Here is a 21,200-nt window from a genome sequence, read left to right as displayed (position 1 = left end):
ATCCTTAACAAATATAAATGAATAGAAACCACACAAACAATGTTCTCTGAAAATAATGGAATTCAATTAGAAATCAATATCAGAATGATAACTGGAGAATCTCCAAATAGTAATTAAACATATTTATAAATAATCCATGAGTCAATCCGAGAAGTCTCAATGGAAATTAGAAAATATTTTGAACTGAACAAAAATAAAAGTAGAACATATCAAAACTTACAGTATGCAACAAAAGCAGGATACAAGGGTAATATACAAAACCCCTCTGAATTTCTATATAGTAGCAATGAACAAGCGGAAACTGAAATTTGAAAATAATGGTGCTTCAAAAAATAAAATACTTATGTATTTCACATAAGTAACAAGAATCTGCAGGATTTCCCTGATAAAAATTACAAAACACTGATGAAAGAAAGCAAAGAAAATCTAACTAAATAGAGAAACATACCATGTTAATGAATGGGAAGACTTGATATCTTGATGCCACTTCTTCCCAAATTGATCTAAAGATCAATGTGATTCCAATAAAAATTATGGCAGGATTATATGTACATATGAATGAGCTGATTCTAAAATTTATATTGAAAGGAAAAGAAACTAGAAATCTGAAAGAATTTTGAAAAAGAAAAAGAAAATTGGAGGATTCATGCTTCTCTATTTTAAAACTTCCCATGTAATTACAACTTGTGGTATTGGTGAAGGGTAGGATATGTAGCTCAGTGAAATAGAAAACAGAGCCCGGAAATAGATCCACATAAATCTGGCCAGTAGGATCAGTCAGTTTTTGACAAAAGCTCAAAGGAAATTCGATGGAAAAACAAACTTTTCAACAAATGATGTTGGAACAATTCGTTACATCATGAAAATAATTGAATCTCAACCTAATGAAATTAACTCAGATTAACTCAAAATGGATCATAGATATGAGTGTAAAATGTAAAACCATTAAACTTTTAAAAGAAAACATAGGAGAAAATCTTCATGACCTTGAGTTAGGCAAAAGTACAATCCATAAAAGAAAATGTTGACAAATTAGACTTCAACAAATTATAAAATTTTTGCTCTGTAAAAACGAAACCAAAACCCAGAACTGTTAAGAATGAAAAAACAATCTTCAGACTGGAAGAAAATATTTGCAAATCACATATCCAACAAAGCACGAGTATCCAGAATCTATAAGGAACTCAAGGTCAACAGTAAGAAAGTAAACAATGCAATGAAAAAAATGCCCAAGAGATTTAAGACATTTCCCCATGGAAGTAATGTGGTTGGCAAATAAGCCCATAAAAAGTTGCTCAACATTATTAGTCACTAGGGAAATGCAAATTAAAATCACAATCAGATACCGCTACACAGTTATTAGAATGTCTAAAATAAAAAATAAAATATAAAAACCAATAGTAGGAAGATTCGGTGATAATGTGGAACAGCTAGAGCACTCATATATTGCTGATGGAAATTCAAAATGCTGCCATCACTCTGAGAAATAGTTTGACAATTTCTTATAAAATTAAGCATAGACTTATTATGTGACCTGTCATTTCCCCAAGTAGGTATTTACCCTAGAAAAACAAAAACTCAGATTCAATTGAACAAGCAAAAACTTGTTCAATGCGTTTATAGTTTCTCTATTCATAATTGCCAAAAATAGGAAGAAAAAAAAACAAATGTCTTTCAGTGGGTGGGCGGATAAATAAATTGTGGCATATCCTTATGATGGAATACTATTAAGCATAAAGAGGATGAATTTCTGATGCGAATAACAACTTGGATGAATCTCAAAGGCATTTTGCTGAGTAACAGAAGCCAATCTCAAAAGTCTACATAGTGAATGATTGCTTTCTATGACATTCTGGAAAAGGCACAATGATAGGTACAGAAAACAGGTGGATGGTCACCAGGAATTAGGGGTGGGAAAGGTTTGATTATAAGGGAGCAGTTTGAGCGTGGGGACTCCCGGCGAGTTTTCTGGGGTACTGGAACTGCTTGTATCCTGATTGTGGTCGTAGTTACATGAAGCTGTTTATATGTTAGAGCTTCGAGAGCTGTATACAAAAAAAGACAATTTTACTGTAGGTAAATTAAAAAATTTCATAAAACCTTAAACATATTTGGGGCCCCATATTCTATTTCTGTCACTCTTACTATGGCTGCTTGCTCAGCCTGGCTTTGAAGTCTGTGACTTTTGATGCTCCCACTCAGCCCTGTTCTGCTCCATAAAGGGCATCCACGTGTGTACCATGTGAGCACTGCAGTGGAACCATGTATGTGCGCATGTTCACTCTGCAGGGGACAGCTATGCATAAGGTGATGTGCCAGAAAAAGTGTCCTACTGGCTTGAGTTAAAATCTTAATTAAAAAGAAGATGGACAGAGATTGGGGGAGCCTGTGTTCTGATCGTGTTTATCAATGACTACTCCTCACGGTCGGGTTACTAGATTAGCAAATAAAATTACAAGATTCCAAGTTAAATTTGAGCTTCAGATAAACACCAGATAGCTTCTAGTATGCATATGTCTCAAACATCGCCTAGTTCTGTATTTTATTTGGTCGCTCTATCCCATGGGCCTGGACAAATAGTAAAGTTTCCTTTGACCCTGATCCCTATTAGTCTGTTGGGACTAATTTAAGCTGAGTCCATGTGCTTATCCCTGCATTCTTTCATTTGTTCACTCCCTCAGCAAGTGTATCAAGAGCCTTCTATGTACCAAACCCCTGTGTCACGCAGGTGAGCAATACCCAGGGCCAGGCCCCAAACTCAGAGACCTAAATCTAGATTGTGACTGATGCTGGCCACCGGATTCCCGGGAGCACCCCAAAGCCTGGGCTGTCTTTTGTATTTCTTATATTTAAGATGAAGTTCAGCTCAGGGAGGCCAAACATGCTAAGCACGGGTTAGAGGGGCGCTGGATGGGAAGGGTGCTTCCAGTCGACTGGAGCTCAGTCGGCAGGACTCAGCTGAGCCTGCCCCCTACAGCCCACCCACACCGTGAGAGGAAGCCCTCCCAGCGCTGATGAACGATGGGGAGGAAGCAGCCGGGAGCTGTCTGCAGATTGTCTCCGTTAAGGAGCTTCCCTCTGACAGACCCCTTGGCTCTGAGCCTCCTTATTAATCACTCACAAGTCAGAGTAGGGGCTGGCTGGGATATTGCCCTTCACCTCCTCCCCAGTCTGTCTGGGTCCCCAGACAGCCCCAGGCCAGATGAAGCAGGATCAGGTGCCACCTCCTCATGCCTCTTCTCAGGGCCGCCTTCCCTGGCTGGGACCCTTGCTCTTGCTTCTGGAGGGCAGGCTATGTTGGGCTACTCTGGGTCCATCTGGACCCCCAAAGCTGCTGAGTGCTACTAGAAGCAGATGAGTGCCAGGAGCCCCCAGAGACAAGAACATCCCTTCTCTCATTCAAACCTGAATGGTCAGCATCCTGCCCAGGTCTGCCCATTGAGTAGGAGCGTAAGTGTTCACAAAGGAAATGTGAAAGAGACGGTCTTTTGATACAACTAAAACTGGGTAGATGGCCTGTTACTATCAATTCATAGACTCCTCACAAGTCAGGGTGGGACCGGCACCCATAAGGAAGCTGGCAGTGATAGAGACAAAGAGATATGAATAGATAAACCAACAGATGGATAGATAGATGGATAGACAGATGAATGGATGGATGGCTGGATAGATGGATGGGTGGATAGAATGATGGATGGATGGGTGGAAGGATAGACAAATAACAGGTTTCACTTCATATGAACAGCTTAGAAGCCCAAATACGAGAAGTTTCGAAATATACTCTTTTGTACAATTGGTTTTTATACTTTGGAAAAACTGGACCAGTTGGTTTGACTTTAATTTCTAATTAATTTTTCCATCTAGTCATTGTGAATCAAACAGCATGGTGGGGCACCCCGTGGATATCTAAATTAAAAATGTAACGGCAACCTATATTTTAATGCCATCAGAGTCTTTGCAAGCGTCTTCAATTGTAAGAGCATCATGATCAGTGATAACAGAATTTATCTGGTGCTTCACACTCATGTATCTTTGTATCTTTAAGTAAGACTGACTTTGCATATATCCGATATCTTTAAACATCTAGCTAATTTGACCTCACAGGAATTATTTCACTCTTTTGACTGATGCATTGAGACACAGGATGGACACACGGCAGAACTGAAACCCCAAAAGTCACTGCCATTTCACAGCCAGTACCTGGGACTAACTTCATAGCAGACTTCATGCCATAGAGATGGGAAATAGCTTTTGCTTATGGGCCATCTCCTAAGGGGAAATAAGGCAAACTTCCCTCAGTCAAGTCACTCATTCAAAAGTCATGGCATTTATTCTCTCTCCCAACTCTCATGAGACCCATTCACTAGACGTGTAACAATAGGCCAGCCTCCCCTCTGCTGTGACTTCCATGTGGCTTCAATTCCTTCCCCGTGCCCTCCACCCATTCCCAGAACGAGCTGCTGGGCCTTCCCTGGAAGCCACGTGGCAGGTGGGGATGTGGGTAGTCACTGTGGGGCGGTCTGTGGAGTGGGCGGGAATGGAACCTCTGGCCAGGCCCCTGAAATAGGAACTAATGTCTGCCTCAGGCTTGGTCTGTGCTGGGGGAACAATCAGCATTTGTCCAGCACCCCTTCTGGGCCAGGAACCTTGTGCTCTCCTACTTGCTGTACAGTGTTAGCCGGTTTTCGGAGTAGAGACTCCCTGGGGGTATAAACATGAAGTGCTTTTATTTTTTCCGCAAATGCCACCAGCTGTGGTATGTCAACCCGTCTTTCCTGTAGGCAGAAGGACAGATTGCCAGGAAGGGGACAGACTAGAGGAAGAAAGATTTCTGTGAGCTCACAGGAATAGCTCCAGCAGACACTTGGCAGAGCTGATGGACAGACAAGGATGATGGGCAGGAGAGAGACGAGACAGCAGGGGTGGTGTCTTCCAGGGACCTCACGGTTATGGGGGTTTCCGACATCATTTCAGAAATGCTGCCTAATGTCAAGAGCCACTCACCGTCATTCACTCAGATGATGTGTACCAAAGTTAACTGTGGCAGGCCTGCTGCCGAGCCCTTCCTGTGTCTCTCACCTCCACGGCAACTATGTAAGGCTAAATCCTAATTCTCACATAAGAAAATTGAGGCTCAGAGAGGTCAAGCGACTTCCCCAAGTTCACACAGACATCCCAGCACAGCCAAAATCAAACCTAGATGTGTCTGCTACCAAAGGTTAGGATCTTTCCACGATCCTTGTCTCTCTTCCTTCTGTAGCCTTTGCTCTCGCAGGAGGAGATGCCTCCTCCTGGGGGCACATTGCTGTCCCCACTGACTCCAAGGAGGGGCAGGCATTCTGGAATCCTAGCGCTCCCTCGGCGCAAGCCACCTCTGTCACAGAAAATTAAAGCTGCCTGCCTGGTACGTCCCCAGAAAGGTGTGTTGCCGGTTTTGGTCACCCACAGGCTCTCTGACGTTGGAACCAGAGTGTCACCGAGTCCTCAGACTCTGAGTGACCAACACTAGCTCAGGTCCATTCTAATCTGGCACGGGTTAGCCAGGGACCAGCAATGGCGCTCTCCCGCCGGCAGCTCAAAGGGGAATGGTGAGCACGCCGGCTGAAACAGCTGCTCCACTTGGAGAGTGAGGGGGAGGAGATGCAATCTTTGGTCACAGTCCTGCAGGGGTCAGGAATACAGATGTTCCACTGGCCTTTTGGAGGGACCACATGCACATCAGGATCCCTGAACAACCATTTCAGCTCGGCCCATTGCCCGTCTACTCCACTGCCCAGGGGCCAGCGTGTAGCTGCTCATTATCACAGACACATATATGTATGTATATATCTAAATATATCTGGATAATATGAATTTTAAAGATATGTTAATAGCATTAATGGAGTCATCTAACTGCTTGGAGATTGGCAATGAGGGAGAGAAACAATTTCAAGAGTACGTGTAATGCCACCAGCCAGTTGTGGCAGTGATGGAGACAGGAAATCTGTTGTCCCTTAGTCCCTGCAATCCCCATGGGTCCCCATGGTGTGAGCTTCTTGCCACAATGAATGTGACAACAGTGTGAAGACACGAGTTTTTCATCCAGCGTGGCCCCAGCACATTAGCCCACGGCATTCCCAGGTGCTCACCAGAGACGGGGCTCTCTTCTGCCCTGGGGGCTACTGGCTGTGCAGTGGCCCTGAGGGGCTGTATGCAGGCCACTGAAGTTTGATTTTCACCACGTGGGCTCACTTTAAAATCTAACGCCTGTAAGATGCACCTCCGCTATTCCCAAACCGCAGGGCGGCTCCGTGTGTCGGCTCTATGATGCTGTCCACCCGCCCCCACACACATGCTTGACATCAGCCCTTAGAGGCACACCACACCTTCTCCTTCACAAGCCGACCTCCCATTTGCCGTTTCATTCAGTGCTCACAACTCTTTCTTGAGGTGGGAGTACCCTCCCACCCAAAGATAAGGATGCTGGGGGGTGGGGCGGGTGTAAAGTGGTATATCCAAGGTCACACAGCTCCCCTTATTCCAGAGCTTCTGGGTGGCGCGCTCTTCCCATGACGCCAGAGCTGCGGCACACAGAGTGTCTATGCGGGAATGAGCAGGCTGGCTTCATTTGGCTGTCATCTGGATATCTGGTCAATGCAGCTCTGAGGAGCTTACTGGGAAGTTAGGCGTGGATTGCTTTGTCTCCCCCTACTATTATTTACTTCTCCACTCTTAGCACAGTGTGGCCCTCCTCTTGTGCTGCCTGGGAAGCCGTGATCGGTCACACCGGCCCCTGCCCCCTGGAGGATAATAAGAATTCAACTTTTATTTGGAGCAAAAGTTCCCAGGGGGTCACAGGGCCCAATAACAAAAGATGATGATTTCCTATTGGTTTAATAGCATCTATTTTGTAATCCTGAATGCACTCCGTTTTAATTGGATTTGTTAAACGAACAAAAGGGAATAGCTGCCTTACAATTAAAGTAAAATATTAAGATTATTAGTTTAACAGACTAGAAACGGCCTTGTTCATGAACCAACACGTTCAAAGCATACAAACCAACTTCAACACGTGGCAAAACGGAAGAACCAGGGTCAGTGCTGGCACCTTTAACCCCCAAGAGCTGAGCGTTAATTCTGTCTCAACCAACATGGTTTAAGTGCTGCTGTTGTCAGACAGACACTACCGCATCGTCTCCCACGGCCACGGCCACGCTTGCAGAGAAGGGAACTGGAGTTCAGAGAAGTGGCTTGGCAGCGGGAAGTTACAGGGCCTTTAGACCCACATGGGTTGCCTCCCAGCTCCCCAGTGACCATCCGGGTGACCCTGGACAGTCTCCTGAGCCCCACTGAGCTTCAGCTCCCACTTCTGTAACTAGGGTAATAAAGTGCTGCTTCTGAAGGGCGGGGGCAGGGTGACTTTGTGCGTCGAGTGGAGGCCAGGGCGGGAGTGTGACACGGAAGGGAGCATAACCCATCAACAGTGGAGCCAGGACTCCAGATTCCAAGTGCACAGAAACCCGATTAGACTCCATGGCCTAGCATGCTTCCTTACTGCCGCATCCCTGCCTCCCCTTTAGGTTTTAGGTGACTTTATCCTGGAGGACAGGGAGACATGGCTCCTTTGAGGCACAGCCCCCCCCAGGGTCGCAGAGTTGGGGGCATTTCTCCTCAAGTGCCCTGCGGTGTGTGCATTCTTTTTGCACCATGACCCCATCTGGCCCAGTGAGAACTTGCTGAGGGGTGGATACAACGTGCAGAACCCAGTGTACCCAGGTGGCGTACGCTGGTGGCTACCCCTGTGTGGGACCCCCATCTGCTGTAGGACAGCCCCCAGCTCCAAGGGGCTTTGCTGTAAGTCTGCCCACCTGTGAGGTTGTGACATATGAGATACCTTAAGGAGATGCCTGAGGATCAACTTTAAGGGAACAGCAGAACCTTCCACGGCCCTTTGGAATTCATTCATTCATCAAGAATACGTGTTGGATAAGGACTATGGACGAGGTGCTGTTTTGTGCAGCAAACAAAATGAAGGCCCTGCTCCCGTTCTAGAAGAGGAGATGCACAAGAGCAAACAAACATATACCGCAGGGTGGCCGTGAGTGCCGGGAAGAGAAAGAGGCAGGACAAAAGAGGTCAGAGTGGTGTTGGGGATGCACTCTTTGGGGGGTGGGGAGGTGCCTCTTTGAGAAGAAGACATCTGAGCAGAGGTTGAAGGAAATGAGGACTCAGGGAGTCAGGGAGGGTGTTTCAGTTAGGGGAAACAGCAGGTGGAAAGGCCCGGTGGCTGAGGGGAGGGACCGGAAGAGGAGGGGGAGAAGGAAGGAGGAACATGGAAGGGAGGAGGGAAGAGGGAGGGAGAGAAGGGAGGAAGGAAAGAAGGAAGGAAGGGGAGAGGAGGGGAGAAGATAGAGGAAAGGAGGGAGGAGGAAGGGAGGGAAGAAGGAAGGCCAGAGGAACAATTAAAAAAAAAAAAGAGGACAGACATGATCTGGCTTATTTTTCAAATAATACTCTAACTGTTGTGAGAAAAGTCCCCAGCACATGTCAAACCAAGGAGAGAAGGCCAGCCCCTACACTTCCCCCAAGGGGATCACAGACATGGCCATGCCCTTGCCTCTCTAACGTCTGCCTGAGACAGAAGGAATCCCAGCCCTGAGGCTGGCATCAGCCATAGGCCTGTACTGGGCTGGCACCTCGCCGTGAAGTGTGTGCTCCCAGATGGGGTCCGGGGTCCACCAGGAAGCTACCGTGTGCCAGACCCCATACATCCAGTCCACTGAGTGGGGCACTGGGGCCAGTGGAAATAGCCCAGACATGGCAAGGAGTTGACCAGGCTGGGTTAGAAGCTGCCTCTGCCACGTGCTCCGAGGGGGCCATGGCCAAGCTACTTGCTCCTCCTCTCTGTCTACACTCATCTTGCTGGTCTACACTTGATCGCTTGGTGATCTCCCCTCGTCTCATTTCTTTAAATGCATCTAGACACGAATGACTCCCCAACTTTTGTTTCTTGCCTGCATGTCTCCCCCAGTTCTGGACTTCCGTATCTTACTGCCTACTCAACATTTCTGCTTGTGCTATGAAGACACCTCGCTCAGCGCATCCAAAACTGAGCTCCCTGTCAGCCAGCTCCACCCGCAGCCGCCTCCAGCCGGGCTGACAACAGCGGCATCTCACGGGTGTTCAGACCCCAATCTGTGGCATCCCACTCGACACCACCTTTCCTCTTACTCTCAATGTTCAATCTGTCAGGAAATTCTGCTGACTCTGCACTCGGAATATATCCAGAATCCGCCCGTTCCCCAGGTGCCACCCTGGGCTGGGTGCTCCCTTTCCTCATGGGAATGCTCCCAGTAGCCCCCTGCCTTGTTCTCCTGTGTGTGTCTTTGTCCCTCTGCAGTCTGTTCTCAACACAGCAGCTAGAGAATTTCTATCACAGCACGTCCCATTGTGGCTCACAGCCCTCCAGTGACTCCCGTGTCACCCAAGGAAGGGCCGGAGTCTTACTGGTGGCCCCCATGGCTTGCCCCAGTCTCTCTGAGGGGTTCCCCACCACTCGCCCCAACGCTCACGCCACATCAGCCACTGGGACTCACTGGCTGTTCCTCTAACATGCCCGGCAAGCTCCTCCTTATGGCCTTTGCTGCAACTGTTTCATTCTTCTGGAAGGTTCTTCTCTCAGATATCTATTGGACTGATCTGTTCACCTCCTTCAAAGTTTTGGGTAAGTTTTTACCTTCTCAGCCTGCCCTGAGCCCCCAACTAACGATGCAAACCGACCCCCAGCACCTGCAGATCCTCCAGGTAGGCTGTACTTTCTTCCATCGCACTTAGCACCTAAATGTATTTTATAATGTCATATTTCTAACTTACTTGTTATGTGTATTTTTATCGTCCCTCACTCTCCTCCCTGACCAGCATCTGAGCTCAGAGCTCTTCATCTGTCTTGTCCACTGAGGCGTCCCAGTGCCTGGCACACAGTAGGCTCTCAGTCGATCTTGCTTGAATGAACGAATTTTAGGTGCTTAACAAGGTCAGTCCCACTTCCTGTGCCCTAGGAAAGGTCTGGGACAAAAGCTTTGTCCCAGATTTCACAGGTTGTAATCAGCTGCTCTGGAATCAACTTGACCCTTTGTTTTTCTGCCTCCTTCGAAAGGATTTCCAGAACATGTGGAATATGTTTTAAGGGAGAGGTCTGGGTGGAGAGGAGAGGGGAACGACATGATGACATGGACTCTTCCCAGGTGGATGCATATAACAGTGCGAAGAATTGCTCGGCTGTGAGAATGAGTGTGCTAAGAGGCTGGGAAGAGGGTTAGTGATATCACAATGAGGTCATTTTAATTGGATTAACTTGGATTTAATTGGCCAAAGGGAAAGAAAAGCTTTAGAAATGGAGCAGTGCAAGGGTCAAGGGATGGGCTCAAGCAAGGGGGCTGAGGAGATGGAGCTGAGGACCTGGGGAGACATGGGGACCCTGGCCAGCGGGGAAGCATAGATTCCACTTCTAAGCATCTCTCTTCAGGAAATAAGAACAAAACGTTCTGCATCAATATGTTTATGGCAATGCCATTTAAAATAATAAAAACAAATGGACTCAACCCAAATATCTAACAATGGACAATAGATTAAACAATTACTGTGTAGTCACAGAGGGAAATAAATATTAAACAGTAACTAAAACAAAACAAAAACATTGTTTTCCAAAAATGCTGAAAGGGAACATTTTTAAGATATAATGCTATCAAAAAAATTCTATGTACATATGACCCCAGTGCTCTCATGGGCATGCACATACTCACACCTGCAGAAAAAGGATGGAAGGAAAGAATACCCAGATATTAGTAGGAATGCTCTCTGATATTATGGTATCCGATTATTTTTACTTCTTTCTTACATGTCTATGTAGTTTCCAAATTGTCTGCAATAGATATGAAATCTACTTCCAATCAGGAAAGAAAGTTACGAACACACATCCATACATACACACACCGAGTTCCACTTCCTTTCCAATTGCGTGAATTCTTTGAAGTCACTCATGCCAGCCTGTTTAAAATAAGGTGTGTGTAAGAGAGAGATTTTTAAATGTTGGGCATCATTGGGTCAAAGAGGGAAATCTGGGAAAACATTCCCTGGACAAAGACAAGAAGGGACCACATACGTCCACGTATGTCGAGGGCGAGAGGTGTGTGGTGGACAAGCCTGGCTCACATCCTGGCTTCCCACTTCTTCCTGACGTGTGACCTTGGACCAGCCCTGGTCCCTCTCTGAGCCTCAGTTCCCTCAGGTAAAGGGGGCAATGCGAGGAGAAACAGCTTGGGGTGTGGGAGGTGCTTAGTAATGGCGCTGGTGGTGATGGTTGTTCATTGAGAGTCCTCATTTGCCTGGCGGCAGCTGCAGAGGATGTTGAAGAACACCCAAGAGGCGTCCCCGCCAACTGCAGCCACATGGATTGGGCTGGCGGTGGACAGTCGGGTCGTCTGAGGCAGCCTCACGCTGTCCCCCATCATCTGTGAGCCTGGTCTTGCTGAGAGGGGGCTTGGAAGGGGAGGAGGTAGGCAGCCTCAGGAAGCCATCCTTGTTTCCCTCCAGAGATGTTCTCTCAGAGCCAACAACCCTCCACGGCACTGAAAACCCTCAGTCAAGCACAGATGACTGTGATATACAAACCACATCGCCCTTCCTGTGTGGGTGGCCGCAATATGGTGCAATGTGGGGGAGGATATCTATTTAAACAGTGGCTGAACTTTCTCCATCCAGAGGCGAAGGGCATTAGAAGGACCACGGTCTTATTTTTAAGGGATGCTTCAAGATAGAGGGTGCAAAAGGGCAATTTGGGGTTCATTGCTTGTATGTAAGGCACCTGTCTTTCAAAAACGCTGTGTCTTCTAATCTTAAATATTTTCAGTAGAAATAATTCCTCTGTTCAGATTCCCCTTTCCTCCTCCAGCCTTTATCAGGCTTACCTGGAGCTATTAGTGAAGCATTCAACACTGTCACCAATGAGAGGGAGACATTTTCTGATGACTTTGGGCAAATGGATATAACTTGGTAGGAACGGTGCAGACGATGGCAAGCAAGGCAGCCAGCACTTGGTTTAGTATGGGCAGCTCTTCAGCATCTTCCAAAGAGGGGCAGTGCCCAGCTATCAGCCATTTTCTCTGTTCCTTTCCTGTTGCGTATACAAATTTCAATAGAAGGCAGGCACGTGGGCAGTGGGGAGTGAGGGGGCTTTGAGACCAATCGAACGGGGCTCCATCCCACCTTCACGGCCAACCTGGTCTTAATCATTAGCTCAGTTTACCAATCTGCAATATGGGTTAGAAAATGGCAGGTGGTTATGAAGAGTAAATGAGGCGATGACTAGCATGCAGTGGGTACTCAGTGACTGGTCATCTGGCTCCTGCAGTCAGTGCCTTCACAAGAGAAAAAAAGGCTGACAGGTGCACCAGACAGCACCACATCAATCGCCTCCCTCCGATTAGTAGCCTCAGGACACTACCCACTGGTCATTAATCCCAGATGTAGGACTTGTGGAATAATCTTTGCTGATTCCCCAGCACAAAGTCTTTGCAACCTTTTAAACACCAATTATTAATAATAATAAAAAGAAAGAGAATGGCCACTTGTAGAGTTGACTATACCTTTGTCCATTTTTAACCTCTAGAGCTTGCTACAGCCCAAGCGACTCACTTGCTTAATCATTCATTCATTCAACAATTTGTGCTTGAGGCATTCTGTAAGTCAGGATCAGGTCGGGAGATACGCGGTGAATGAGACAGACATCGTTGTGTTTTTCAAAAAACTCCTATTTTAGGAAAAAGCAAATCAAACAATAAAAACAAAACAAACAGAAAGACCGAAAATCATTTCAGTTGGTGTAAATGCCCTGCAAAAAATAAAACCTGACGGTGTGCAGGGGAATGCCCAGGCTCAGGAGAGAATATTGTGTGGGGAGGAGGGTGCTAATTTAGACTGAGAGGGTTGGGGACGTCCTCTCTGAGGTGACCCTTGTGCAGAGCCTTTAAGCAGAGGCCACACAGGAGGATTTGAGGAAGAACACCCCAGATAGTGGGCGTCCTAGGTGCAAAATCCTAACAATGGCAGGGAGCTGAGGGTGTTTAAGAAAAGGGAGCTGCTGGGGTGGCTAGTGCGGAGATGGCAAGGAGAGGGTAGATGAGGAGGACAGGGCAGGGGCTGCATGAGGGGGGCCATGCGGAAGTTTAGAAGGAGTACCCTGGCTGCTGGGAAGCCAGCAGAGATGGGGAGGCGAGAGTAGATAAAGACAGGCCAGCTGCAGGCAGGAGAGGATGGGAGCCTGCACCAAGTGTGTACATATTCAGGATATGTGGTGGGAGCAAAATCAATGGACGGTCTTCTGAATTGCATGTGTGGGTCAAAGAGTAAAGGCAAGAGCAGGCTGACATTTCTGGGCGTTTTCTATATACTTTTCCTCTTTGTATTGAGTGCTACCTTTATGTCCAAGGGCATTAAATGAGATAAGTGCATAAATAATCCATCCATCCGCTTTACCCATAAAGCACTGAGCCTCCAGATCGTGTCCCTGTCAGAGTCATATGATAGTCAAGCAGAGCCAGCCTCTGCTCAGCTCCCTTGTCTGTGGGTTTCACTGCCATTTGGTTTTTCCCTGAAAGTTTGGCTTGACAAGGCCCTGTGATAAATTTGGCTCTCTGGGCTGACAGGCTCCTGGCTCATCATGTTTTCTAGACATGGCTTAAACTGAGCTAGATTCTCTGGGAACTTATATCCTAGTCCAGTCCAGCCCCATCCTTAAGGCTCATCCTTCACCAAAAAGAAAGCAAACGTGTGTTATGAGACCCAGCCCTGGGGGTTGACATAACTTCTATTACGTGACACTGGTAGAGAGATTGACAGTTGAAAAGTGGCAATGGGTTGTGCAAGAGGGTAGCCATCATGCCCATTTGGAGGGGGATGTGGCCCAGTTGTATAGCTTGTGTCCTAGGGGTACCAGGGACCAGAACACATCACCTAGCTTTGACTCTCCCATCACCCAGATGATGGGTGGAGGGAAAGAGCATGAAGTCACCCTCAGCTCTTGGTAGCATTGCCAGCCAAGGAGTGTCAGGCAGCAGGGGGAGACCCATGGAGCCCCAAGAGGAAGCTGGAGCCACCAAACCCTAGGCCCTAAAAGTCGGTCTCTAGACCAGGGGGCTCAGGCACTCTGCAGAGTGGACAGCGGCTGTCTCTGCAGCTCCTTTCTCCCCTCCACACTGAGGGTCAAGTCCAGAAGACGTGCAGCGTACCCAGCTTGAAGCCCAGTCACAGCTCAGTCCTTCCTTAGATGTGCAACTTTGTACACATTTCCTGATCTTTCATTGCATGGAAGCTGGTCCTCAGTACTCAGTTTGCATATCAGCCGTATGGTTTGCAAATGTACCAGGAACCTAGACCCTTCACAAAGCAAGGACACTACGTAGTTTTTAACACATTTAAATTAGGTTCCTGCCTTTAGACTGTGTGTCTGGATCATGCTGACCACCTACTCTAGGCCAGGCGTTTTACAGACATTATAAGTAATTCTTACAGCCACCTGATTTTCATCCCCACTGAACAGATACAGCAACGGAGGCTCAGAGAAGCCAAGTAGCTTGTTCAAAGCCACAAAGACTCAAAATAGGGAGGCTGACCTTTTCCCCTTATACCTGTCATGGAAATAGGGACATGAGGTGTGTGTTCTAGTATGTTCCATGAAGAGTCTCTCCTTGCAAGGCCCCGCCCAGCCCGGACTTACCCACTTGTTAGTGGGTTCCAGTGTTCCGGATAACCCCTGGGAGGGGTGTGCCTCCAGACTTCTGAAAAGACGGACTGAGCCCCAAACCCCACTACGGTTCGCAGCCGTCAGCGAGGTCTGCTGAAGTTGCCTGAACAGGGCAGGCTCCAGCCTCCTGAGTGAGTGAGCGTGCCCTTTGCAGTTTCTGTAGAGGGGGAACCGGTTGGGTGAAGAAGCAGTTCCAACAGCAGTCTCCACCTGCTTGTGGAGCAGCAAAACGCTCAAGGAGACCCAGACTTTGGAAAGAGGATAGAGTGTGCCCCAGAGCCCCCGGACTCGAACACCAACCTTCACAAGCTCACCCGCGGCCCAGGCCCCCCACTGACACCCGGCTGGGACCCAGCCAGCTGCCTCTCCTGCCCGGGGCTCAGGGCCAGCTGCCTCCTTGCCTAAATAACAAATTAGCGCGAGTCTGGGGTTTGTAATCAAGGCACGCAAGGAAAACTGGCATTTCCAGAGTTGCTCACTCAAAGGAGGAGAGAGAAAAGCAGAGTTTGAAGTGCTTGTTTGGGAAAGTTAAAGTAAATCCATAAATGCAGTGCTGCCACCAGAGAAACACTCACCCTGGTCGTCTCAGTTCCTCCTCCTCAGCTGTGAAACTTTGTCACCAGGCAACAAGACACTGAGACGGGGACTTAATTAGCATAATCTTGACGCCAGCCTGCAAGGTGAAAGTACACAGTGGCTGCAAGGGTCTCCAGGACACCCAGACTTCCAGCAGGCCTGGTCTGCTTCCCTGGGGAGGGGGCCCGGCCTGGCCCCCCGGGATGCTCGCAATCACTTTTCTCCGGGCTCCCCTAGCAGTGCAGCCAGAGGCTTGTGTACCAGCCCTGAGCCGATCTCCATGGCAACCGCCGAAGCAGACACTGACAACAGAAGGGGAAAAGCCACGCTTGCCTCTTTCAAGGGCCAAATATCTTACGTCCATAACATTGAGTCCCAAGAAACATCATTCAACTTCTTTGTAATTTGTCCAAACATTTCTTTGTGCTTTGGGATCTTGAGAGGGCTGTCTTTTATCTGTTTGTTTATTTGGATTGAATTTTTTCTTGCAGTTTTCTCTTTGTATTCGTTTTACACTCTTAAATCAGAGAGGTTATAATGGTCATAAAAATCAGTTCTGTAATCATTTTTCCTAATTAATATTTTCCTTAAATGCTGTAGTTTCTAAAATCTACATTTTGAATGAGTCATACTGAATCTCACGGACTTTTTTACTTTCCCCGTTGTTTCTAATTTGATGCTATCGTGAATAAGGCAGCAGTGAATATATTTGTGCATTTATTATAGTCTTTTTGCTCAGTTTTTTCCTTTAAATTAAATTTCCAGAAATTGTGAAAATTGGCCAAAAAAGCTAAATATTAAAATTATGCAAATAATAACATAGAAAAATTAGAGAATGTATGTATAGAAATAAAAATATACAAATATTCTAAACTGCACTACCCACATAGAATGAGGAAATAAATAAAGCAATTAACAAATAAATAATTTGAATTGCAAAATTAGTCCAAGCAGTAAAAATTTTGGAAAGTACAAAAAGCAAAGTGCAATAGTTTAAATTAAAAAATAAAGATATAATAAATCATTAAATTGAAAATATAGATAACTATAAAAATTTTAAATACATGAACACCATCACTTAATCCAAAACTAAAATAAAATCGATCATTTAATTTAGACAATGAATGGATTTAAAACAACTAGCAAATGAAGATAAGTAGAAAATTAAAAATTACCTGAAATCCTACTACCTAGTGGATTTCTAATTAGAATATTCATAAAAGCACATAATTTAAATTAGAAAATAACATGAAAACCATAAAACACAGATAAGCAAAAATTAAATCAGTATTTTAAAGAAGAAAATACACAAGCATATAAATACATTTTAAAATGCAGATACATGAAACATTATAAAAATTGAAGCTGCTCAATTTCAGCATCTGGAGGTAACTTCTTGTTGCGTAACCATCCAGAATTTTAATACAGGTACAGCGTCCTGTTTATGGCATAGAGATGCAATAAGATTTTAGTAACTTTGGTAATGCTCATTTCTTAACTCCAAACATACACAAATTACTAGTTTGTCAGGTAACTGCCTTCTAATCCAGCCAGAACTGAGATTGTTGTCTCTTTCTGTTTGCTTTTGTTTTCTTTTCCCCTTCAGAGGCAAGAGCTTGTCTTTGGAGTCAGGGCCCTGGGTCAAGATTTGGTCCCGCAGGTATTTGGCGCAGCCCGGTGTGGGGGGCGTTCATGGGTACCTTGGGGTGGCTCCAGCAAGCCATCATGACCTTCCCTAGTCTGCATGCCACCCCTTCACCCCACACTTCCATTTCCTCATCTGTAAATGGAGATAAAGGCTGCCTTACTGGGTCTTTGTGAAAATCAGACAATAGGCAAAAAGTCTTTGCAATCTGCAATGCATTTGACATTATTGTTATTATTAGGTCTAGAACTGCGTGCGAGATTTCTACATGTTAGAGAAAGGTAGAAAGTCAGGAAGTTATAACAGAAAGCGTGAATATCTTGCTAATACAGAGGGACTCTCTGGTTTGCAAGAACATCCATCTCTTCATGGATTTCTATTGACCTACAACCTAGATCTGAAAACTAGGCTAACTGAAATTTGCTTCTGCAGAGAACAAGAAGGGGAGAGAGTGTGTTTCTATTACCAGTTTCTTGGCTCCTCATGGAACACTCTGCTCATGCCTCATACTGCCTCCCCAACACCATTCAGCACACGTGCTCCCTGTCCTGGAGCCTGCCGGGGTGAGGGTCTGGGCAGGACGCCGGCCAACACTCGCCCTGGCCTGAGACATAGCCCAAACCCATTAGCAGACACACACTCCCAGTGGGCAAGATGAGTGAGTTTTCTTCTCAGTGTGGTTTGTGCTTTCTTAACACCTCTCAGTCCTTCATCAGCCCATTTCACTGTGCTCTCATACTGTTTTGCAAATGGGAAACACACAAGAGACTCTGAGAGGCCGCAGGATTGTGCAATGTGTCCACTTGAGCTCAGAAGCCCCAGTTGTCCAGTGGGGCCTCCTTGGCAGTCTGCCAGGTTATTTTCCGGGTGCCTAAAGACTAGCCCTGGCCCCCTAGTCCCAGAGGTGAGGAGGAGGCTGGACAGAGACTCTCCCCAGATGCCATCCCTTCCTGGGCTGAAAGGGTGCAGCCTCCAGCCAGATGAGGAATCTCTTGGCAGAGACACCGTGGCCTGGGCTAGCCCCGCCTCGGAAGGCCCCCTCAGGCTGCTCTGCCAGCCTCTCTAGGGAAGATGTGAGCTCCTGAGCTGTGACTCTGGCTGACTCTGGGAGCCAGGCTCAGGGTAGAGGGGGTGTGTTAATCAGGTGGGGCTGCCTCAAGTCAGGCGGAAGTCAAAGGCAGCGTGAGGAGGCAAAGCACGGGCACTGATGTTCTGGAGTAGAGAAGGCCCCAAGGCCACAGGACAGCAGCACTGGCGCTTCTAAAGCACTTGTGGGGGTTGAAGGACACAGATTTGATTAAAAATGAAGCAACATGGATAAAAATCACCCCTCAAAATAGGGAAGAACTTGAACCCAGTCTACCTGTTGACTACTCACAAAGTCCTGATTGAAGATAGTGTCCCCATCTTTGGAAGTCATCCAGAGGAGTTTACACATGTCTTGGCATGGCAGTGGGGCTGATAAGATGTCCTCTGTGGGTCCACCGTGCTAGGCCACCCTCGGGTTAGGCAGAGTAACCTCCCTCGTCCCGACGGACTTTGAGTTGCTCCATTCTTCTCAACTCCTTCCAGGTTGCCCGAGGGTCTTGACTCTTGCCATGTGTAGACTCCACGGCAAACCCTGAGGAGCTCCTCACACTTGCTGTGAATCAGGTGACCTGATTCACAGGTGGCACAGTCATTCTAAGATCATACCGACAGGTACTGGCAGACCAAGCAGGTCTTGACGGGAAGCAAGTCCTCACTCTTACACCATGCTTTTCCTCCTCTCAGAGTAGAAAAGAATTGGCCCAGCTCTGGAACAGCATTCCATCCAACATTCACTAGAATTATGCCCATTGAGGAAGCCCTGTGCCCACATGTGTGCTGGCCTTTTCTAAACCCATGATCATACCGCTCCTGTAGCTCTCTTGTGTGACACATGGGGTTGGCCATGTTTGAAGGATGAGGAAACAGCAGTTCAGAGCAGTCAAGTGGGCGGGGCAGGGCAGGATTGGGACCCAGGTTCTATTGACTCCAAAGACAGTGTTCTTTCCCACGCTGCCTCCCCCAGGCCTTAGGAGGGCTTTAGAAAGCTAAGAACCATCTCTGACACCTTGTTTAATCTAAAATTTACACGGTACTGATGGAACAATGCAGTTTACCAACTCTTAAAGAAATACTTTAATGACCAGATATTTACAAAATTCACATAGCCCATTCCAAGAGTTCTGTAATTGCCTTCAGATTAATAGGATTTTAAAAAATTTCTTTGTAAATAGAACTCACCTTTGCTTAGGTGTCTTGGCACTGTTGGTAATGGCGTCCTTTTCTGATGGTAACGAAATGATGGATCTTCTTTGGAGCTCATAGCTGATTAAATGGGGAATAGGATGGTGAAATGCCTTTATCTTCTGCCCACCATTCCACCTGGTGGCAATGTCACAAAAGACCACAGGTAAAATTCTAGAACCCTTTCTGAAAGGGAAAATGACAGAGGCTGTCTCTCATTTCCTGGACCCTATCAGGCCCATTTGGCTCCCCTACTCCCAGGCCACTGTCGAACTTCTAAAATAAAGTAGCAAGATCAGCAGGCTTTGCCATACCAGCTCCACGTGTGTAGCTCAGCTTCACACCCTCAGGAAGGCTCAGGGTGCATCCTTTTCAGGGTGTGACCCTCACTGTCTCCAGCCTGGGCTCCACCTTGGTGTACAGCCGCTCCGAGAAGCCTGCCTTCTGGAACTGGGATGGGCGGCAGCTCAGAAACAGAGCAGGAGAACTGAATCTTCACTGGAGACTTTGCAAGCTAAAGCAGTAACCCGACTATGTTTTGCCTCTGTTTGTTGATGTTGTTGTTGTTGTTATCTGCCTGGATGAAATGGACCAAAAAGGTGATTTCTCTACTGGGGGAAGCAGTGAATCCCAACCTGGGTTTCGCTATAGAAAATCTGCCAAGGGAAAAATTGAATGAGGCAGGATGGGGAGTCTGGGACAGAGGATATGATGGCAGGGTTGGAACGGGAGATGAGGAGGCACTGTCTCTTCTGGGACACTTGGGCATCTGGACCTTGCACAGAGGGAGGCCCGAAGGATCCTGAGGCAGTCCGCATGGGTGGAACACTGAATGCACATGGGGGTGGTGTCCGTGGGCACCTGCACAGGCCTGAGACGGAGGGCATGGCTGGAAAGAGGAGATATGATTTAGTTTGACCAGGTCTTGGGAGTGGGGGCTTCCCAAGGAGACAGAGGGGGAAAGGAAACAGAGCTGGAAAAGGGACCAAGGAACTGGGCTCTACAAATAATCTGCTGAGCAGAAGGGGTGTTTCCCTTGCCCGCACCCTCCCCAACACTGCAGCTTCCTACACTTCTAAACTCTTCCTTACCATATGAGTCAAAAACGGTATTTCTTTAGTTCGATTTGTATTTCTTTATTGGTAGAATCATAAACCGGTAAGCCTTTTAAGAGGGCAATTTGGCAATACGTAGCGAGCTTGAAAATGCTCATACATTTTAGCCCAGGAGTAGTGCTGCCAGAAATTTCTCTCCTAGATACCCTCGCAAAGTCTCCAGACATTTTTGTCCAAAGGTGGTCACGGAAACATCATTTGTGAGGACAAAGCCCACCGCAGGGGCAGGCTCAAACAGTTTGGCTCCATCCTACGAGGGCGTCCCACTGCTGTAGAAGAGAATGCCACAGAGCGATGGGAGCGGTCTCCAGAGAGCTCTCACCCGTGAAGCAGGGCGGAGAACTGTGCAACTGAGACGATCCCGTGGATGACCATTTTCTTTTAAAAAAACCATGTCAGCCTATAGGCAGGCATGTGGGGGTAAAGTCTTTCCAGAAACCATTAACTGCAGATACTTCTTGAGTGGGAGTGTGGCTTGGAGACTATTTTATATTTCATGGCCTTCCATGTTGTTTGCATTTTTTTAACCACATACATATATTATGTTCACATGTCAATATAGTATAGTCACATATAATCTATTCATGTGTGGTATATTCACATGGGCAAAGATGGCTAAGATGTGGCTGTGAGAGTCCAGAGTGGGGCTGTGAGGTCCCCAGCCTGCTTCTGCATGACCCTGGGACTTCTCCACTGGCCACGCTTAAGGCAGCAGCATCTTCTGGCATCACATGAGAGCAGCGGGGCCTCCAAGGACCTAACCTTCCATAGGGCAGGGTGGGGCAAGAAGAGCTTGGATCATAATCTTGTCGCC

At 47.0% G+C, this 21,200-nt stretch overlaps 2 protein-coding genes across 15 annotated transcripts in view; one reads left to right on the top strand and one right to left on the bottom strand.

The window, feature by feature from the left end:
* LRRC18 (leucine rich repeat containing 18) overlaps positions 1-19,433 on the bottom strand; it is a 29,950-nt gene extending 10,517 nt beyond the window's left edge. Inside the window, exons 1-3 of one of the 8 annotated variants that reach the window (XM_070615464.1) lie at positions 19,269-19,420; positions 15,355-15,872; positions 12,673-12,787 (exon numbers count right to left, since the gene is read on the bottom strand). The gene's annotated coding sequence lies outside the window, so the exon portion shown is untranslated. Of the gene's footprint in view, positions 1-12,672; positions 12,788-14,752; positions 14,937-15,354; positions 15,873-19,268 lie in introns of those variants that run through there. The other 7 variants (XM_070615452.1, XM_070615484.1, XM_070615474.1 and 4 more) reach the window with 7 other exon arrangements.
* Positions 1-21,200, top strand: part of WDFY4 (WDFY family member 4) — a 301,239-nt gene that overhangs the window by 236,832 nt on the left and 43,207 nt on the right. The window lies entirely within an intron of this gene.

Source organism: Equus przewalskii, chromosome 1 (genome assembly GCF_037783145.1).
Source record: "Equus przewalskii isolate Varuska chromosome 1, EquPr2, whole genome shotgun sequence".
Classification (NCBI taxonomy): Eukaryota; Metazoa; Chordata; class Mammalia; order Perissodactyla; family Equidae; genus Equus; species Equus przewalskii.
The sequence above is the reverse complement of the archived record's forward strand: the minus strand, read 5'-3'. Positions and strand labels throughout refer to the sequence as shown.